We start from the raw sequence: 6,000 nt of genomic DNA on the forward strand, positions 1-6,000 counted from the left end.
CAACTCTCTTTCCAGACGCTGATGGGACCTCTGATGACAGCTGGGCACATGACCTGGGTCGGGCCAATCAGAGCATTGTGCTCCCTTTTGCATCAATGATTGATTCAAGGTTGAATATATAACACACCTTTGCAATGAGGCTCAACTGTAAATCAACCTAGCACTTTTGCTTGAGACACAGGCCAAGAATCATCCTTTCTCCTCACTGGACTTGAAATTGTGAGGCTATGAGTCTGGAGCTTCTGGCAGCCAGTGTGCCTCCCTGAGAAACAGAGGCGTGGAGATAAAGTGACCTGTGATGCTATCATCAGAGGCAGCGCTTCCAGTCACACCTGCGGTCGCCTCTTCCTGGACTTCTTCAGTTTCAAGAGCTGATATATTTACTTCCTTTTTTTTTTTTGGCTTAAGCCAGTTTAAATCATTTCTTTTCTATAACGGAAAGAGTTCTGATTGATACTAGATGATTGCTAGGTTGGTTTTATATTCCATGTTGAAAATTCTTGCTCTTTTAGAGAAGGGAGAGGGAGCCTAAGAAACTTTCAGTTCAGTTCAGTCGCTCAGTCGTGTCCAACTCTTTGCAACCCCATGAATCACAGCACGCCAGGCCTCCCTGTCCATCACCAACTCCCGGAGTTCACTCAAACTCATGTCCATCAAGTTGGTGATGCCATCCAGCCATCTCATTCTCTATCGTCCCCTTCTCCTCCTGACCCCAATCCCTCCCAGCATCAGACTCTTTTCCAGTGAGTCAACTCGTCGCATGAGTTGGCCAAAGTATTGGAGTTTCAGCTTTAGCATAAGTCCTTCCAATGAACACCCAGAACTGATCTCTTTTAGAATGAACTGGTTGGATCTCCTTGCAGTCCAAGGGACTCTCAAAAGTCTTCTCCAACATTATAGTTCAAAAGCATCAATTCTTCGGCGATCAGCTTTCTTCACAGTCCAACTCTCACATCCATACATGACCACTGGAAAAACCATAGCCTTGACTAGATGGACCTTGGTTGGCAAGTAATATCTCTGCTTTTTAATATGCTGTCTAGGTTGGTCATAACTTTCCTTCCAAGGAGTTAGCGTCTTTTAATTTCCTGGCTGAAATCAGTATCTGCAGTGATTTTGGAGCCCCCCAAAATAAAGTCTGACACTGTTTCCACTGTTTCTCCATCTATTTCAGGTCAGGAAGCAACAGTTAAAACTGGACATGGAACAACAGACTGGTTCCAAATAGGAAAAGGAGTACGTCAAGGCTGTATATTGCCAACCTGCTTATTTAACTTAGATGCAGAGTACATCATGAGGAATTTAGGGCTGGAAGAAACACAAGCTGGAATCAAGATTGCCGGGAGAAATATCAATCACCTCAGATATGCAGATGACATCACCCTTATGGCAGAAAGTGAAGAGGAACTCAAAAGCCTCTTGATGAAAGTGAAAGAGGAGAGGGAAAAAGTTGTCTTAGAGCTCAACATTCAGAAAACTAAGAAACCATAGTGCTGGAAATTTTGCCTAGAAACAAACTAGTGGGCACCTGGACTGGTCAAGGGAGGCAGACCAGTTAGAATTCAGAATTAAAGTCTGTCCTAAACTATCATGAGAATATATTAATTCAAATTAAATTATATTATTTTTAAGCATTTGTGATCATTTAAAGTATTTTGGGGTCTGGTGGCTGAGTGGTAAAGAATCTTCCTGCCAATGCAGGAGATGTAGGTATGATTTCTGGGTGGGGAAGATCTCCTAGAGAAGGAAATGGCAATCTGCTCCAGTATTCTTCCCTGGAAAATCCCATGGACAGAGGAGCCTGGCAGGCTGCAGACCATGGGGTTGCAAAGAGTTGGACACAACAGTTTCCTCATCTGTATGATGGGCATATCCAGAGTGCCTATCTCAAATAATCAGTAAGGTACATTGAACAGAATGTCTAATACCTCCTCAATAAATATAAGCTATTAACAATGCTCTGAACTTTTTCTCTTGGGATTGTGTGATGCATCATATTATATCTCTAGGAGTCAACATAATGTAAACTAGAAGTACAAGCTCTCCAGAAAGAAGATATTAGAGTTTTTAAACATTCCTTAGGCTAACTAAGCTTTGTTTGCTAGCTCTTCCAAGTTGCTAAGTAAAGGAAAATCTAAGCACTGGTTGTTTTCTTCTATTTAGTGAAGGACAATGTTTTCTAATGGTTGTTCCCCTTGCTCGGTTTAAGGCTGCTCTAAGTTGTCAATGACAGTCCTTCTCCTGATGGAATTAAGAGTTCAGACCCAGCTTTACCTCCCAGGCTCTTAAAAACACAATGAAAAACAAAAACCACAGCACAAATCAAAACCCTCATCAAATTCAATTTCTTTACTTAGTACTAAGAGTAGGAACTCTTATATCCATTTTATAGGTGAGAAAATGCAGTCTCAGAAAGGAAGGACTGTTGAAGAGCACACAGCTGGTACGTGGTGTAGCTGGGGTGGTGGCTGCCCTCTTAGCCACTGCATGTACCACCCCGTGCCTGTGAGCTCTCCAGTCTAGCAGGGTGAAGTCCTCACCCTCTGGCTCCTGAGCCCACATTTGTTCAGTATAGGGCTGAGAGCATCAGCAGGCCTAGTTCCTAAGAGTTAGTACGCCCACAGCCATCTGAAAGGCTGATGGTGGGATTTTCCAGTAGCAAACTACAGACTGTGGAAGCAGAGCTGGATCACTCTGAGGAAAAAAAGATGTCTTTTCCTGGGAAGAATTGTTATGTTCTCATTACATCTGCCTGCTGCTCTGAAAATTTGGAGAAGATGTCTCACTGTGGAAGGACAATCCCTCTTTCCTAGTGAACCACTCAATAATTGATTTGATTATACGTCGTTAATATAGAAACCAGATGTAGGTAAAATGTACCTGCTCTTTTTTTTAATGCTGAAAAGGGGGAAATAGAGATGTTTATTTGAAACAAATGGTTTATTTTACATGAATTTTTGTATAGATGACATGCCTTGTTTTATGATGAATTTATTTACAAGATGAATTTAAAACAGTGATAAGGAACACCTTCCATCACCCTTACCATCTTTGAAGTGTCCCCTATCACAGTGATGGCTGTTATCTGAGGTCTGTGGTTACTGTTAGATGTTATTATTGGTTTGCCTTGTCTCCCTGTGATGTGTGTGTGTGTGTGTGTGTGTGGTGCGGGTGGGGGGTGTCACTTGGTGACAATATAAATTAACAAAAGGTATGAGCAGAGACTGAAACAGCATTGAACAAATGAATACTAGTGATCCTCATCACACAGCAATGACCAGGTGTGTGTTCTCCAATAGTCAGGACCCCCACACTGCACAACACCAAGAGCTCCATTTGCACTAGATTCAGACATCCAAGTTTCTGTAAAAGCCAAAGGGGACTGTGCTAGGATATGATGGAGAGGGAAGGGCTGAAGTGTGGTGGAGGTGCGCATGTGTGGCTTCTTGGCTGCTCAGAGTTCATTTACTCTATTTCTAAAGCTTCTCACTTTAACTGGGAATCTACTCTTCTCCTACTCCTAATGTAGATAGAGCTTATTTCACCCCCAGCTCTAAATGTACCTGTAACCCAGGTCTAACCAGTCAAAGCTTCATCTTCCCGTGACTGCAGAGACGGGTCATGACAAGCCACTGGGATTCACATTCCTTGGTTGAAGCTTCTGAGATAGAGCCTGACAGAGAGACTTAGCCTGAATACAGCCTGGACTGCTCCTGAGAAATTTCTGAGCTTTTGGAACCCAACTGTAAAACTGTTTTGATTTGAGCAAATCTAAAGCGAGGAAGAAACATGGATAACAATGGCAGGAATACAAGTTTGTAATGAGATAGAGGCATAGATTTCTCCATAATGAGCATTGTAGAAGAGGGACCAGTATTCATAGCAGAAGAGTATTAGGGAGAAGAGTCTGGGGAATTGCATCATGAGAAGTTCTGGATCTGAAATCTGTAGGAAGATTACAAGATTCAAGACGTGATGTGTCTCCCAAGTTGCAGTCAGCTCCCTCAAACTTTTGAGGTGGCTATGGCACATGGCTGTGGCCGTATTCTCATTCCTTTAGCTTAGCTGAATGTTGTCAGGTCCAAAGATTCCACCAACGCTCTTTCTTCAGCCATCTAGGGTCATCGTCACTCTTTAAGGCACCTTGGTTATGGTTTTCCCATCTTTTCTCCCAGCACATCATAACTAGATTAAGCTTTGCCTCTGACAGTGTTTTTAAAAAAGGAACATTTCTATTTAGTACAACACTTTGAACTCTTTGGAGAAGAGTTATCACAGAAATCAAGTAAAAGAGTAAACCTTGTGACAGTAATTTGATCATTTATTTAAAAAAAATTTTTAAACTGTAGTTTGGAAAACTGCTCTATTGAATCTGTGTGTATTCACAAACATTAGTCAGTACTCAAGGAATCATATTTCTGTTGTCATGAGTTACCTCCCATTGTATTTACTCCTCCCTGTATTTTTTGCCTGACAGTCTGCCTGCAGCATATGACTTACTCTGCTGAGGGGAAAGAAACTATCTTACTCAGCTCTATTCATCATTTTTGTTCCCCAGGCTGTGCTAACAATGAAAAAAAAAAAGATCCCCAAACACCCCATATGCTTAACTGAGTATGAATGTGCTACCACTTATGGGGCTGCGTGTTTTAGAACTTCCCCAGGCGCCAAGGACTCAGAAACGATTGTGGATTATAACAGAACTCTCTATTTATTTCATTCCAGGAAAGATGTGTTTTCCTAGGCTCTAACTCTGACCTTTCTCTGCTTATTGAGTCCTTACTGTTGGCCTTTGAAAGTTAGTCATTGACCACTATATCACCTAGTTACAGTGATAAGTTAATTCAAGGATTACTTGAATCACCGAACATGACACGTATACTCAGAAACCAGATATTTGGGCTCAGGCGGAAAATTGGAGAGCAGAGGCAGGCACTGAAGGGTGCCTTCAGCATTGAGACAGGAACCTGTTTCAATTCTGTGTGAATCCGCATGGGGAGTGCTCCATGGAAAGTCAGCCTAGGGACAGCACAGGAGAAGTAAGCTGCTTCCGCTTCTATTTTCCTTGTCTCTATAGAGGGATCTGAAGGTACTGGTCCTGTCTTTGACCAGAAGAAAATCTCTGGATTGTTAGACCAGGAAAGAGGGTGCTGCTGCTGCTGCTAAGTCACTTCAGTCGTGTCCGACTCTGTGTGACTCCATAGACGGAAGCCCACCAGGCTCCCCCGTCCCTGGGATTCTCCAGGCAAGAACACTGGAGTGGGTTGCCATTTCCTTCTCCAATGTGTGAAAGTGAAAAGTAAAAGTGAAGTCGCTCAGTCGCGCCCGACTCCTAGCGACCCCATGGACTGCAGCCCACCAGGCTCCTCCATCCATGGGATTTTCCAGGCAAGAGTACTGGAGTGGCTTGCCACTGGGTGAGGGAAATAGAAACAGCCAAACTTCTGTTTTCTCCAGAGCGCTAGAGCCTAGCTCTAAAAATATTGAATGAGATGCTTTTGTGGCTCTTTACTCCCTCTTGTGGTGAGATGGTGCCACTTTTTCCCTGCTATCCTAGAGATTTTTGTTTCCAACTGAGGCAGAAATCACTATGAGAACATACTTAGGTTGGATGTAACTATCCACTAAGTCAATGAGCAGAGGTTCTGTGCTTCATGTGGGCACATCTCTCAGAGAGTTAAGGGATTCATCTGTTAAAAGTTGTCAAGCGAGTAGATCCACTGTTCCCACCAAGAGTTGGTTTAACAGATACTTTTCCCACCAACTGTTGGACTAGTTGGGGGATTTTAGGATCTGAGGAAGGAAAAAAGCACCATATATCACCCTTCCATACCAACTGAGGGTAAATAGTATAAAGTTTCCCTGCAAAAATTAAAAAATGTAGAATCTGATTTCACATATACATTTCAGTGGTATTTTATTGATTTATATATAAAATGTCACAAATATACGTATTTTGCTATGAGTATTGGTAAATATTCTTCATTTAAAAATTTCCAC

The 6,000-nt window shown here is 42.4% G+C and overlaps 1 protein-coding gene across 9 annotated transcripts in view; it reads left to right on the top strand.

Moving 5' to 3' along the window:
• Nucleotides 1–1,956, top strand: part of TNFAIP8 (TNF alpha induced protein 8) — a 162,073-nt gene extending 160,117 nt beyond the window's left edge. For all 9 annotated transcript variants that reach the window (XM_055428912.2, XM_055428914.2, XM_088838791.1 and 6 more), the window contains one exon: nucleotides 1,175–1,956. The gene's annotated coding sequence lies outside the window, so the exon portion shown is untranslated. The remainder of the gene's footprint in view (nucleotides 1–1,174) is intronic.
• The last annotated feature ends 4,044 nt before the right edge of the window (nucleotides 1,957–6,000 follow it).

This window comes from Moschus berezovskii, chromosome 8 (genome assembly GCF_049115385.1).
Source record: "Moschus berezovskii isolate FMDL1 chromosome 8, NW_MosBer_1.0, whole genome shotgun sequence".
NCBI lineage: Eukaryota > Metazoa > Chordata > Mammalia > Artiodactyla > Moschidae > Moschus > Moschus berezovskii.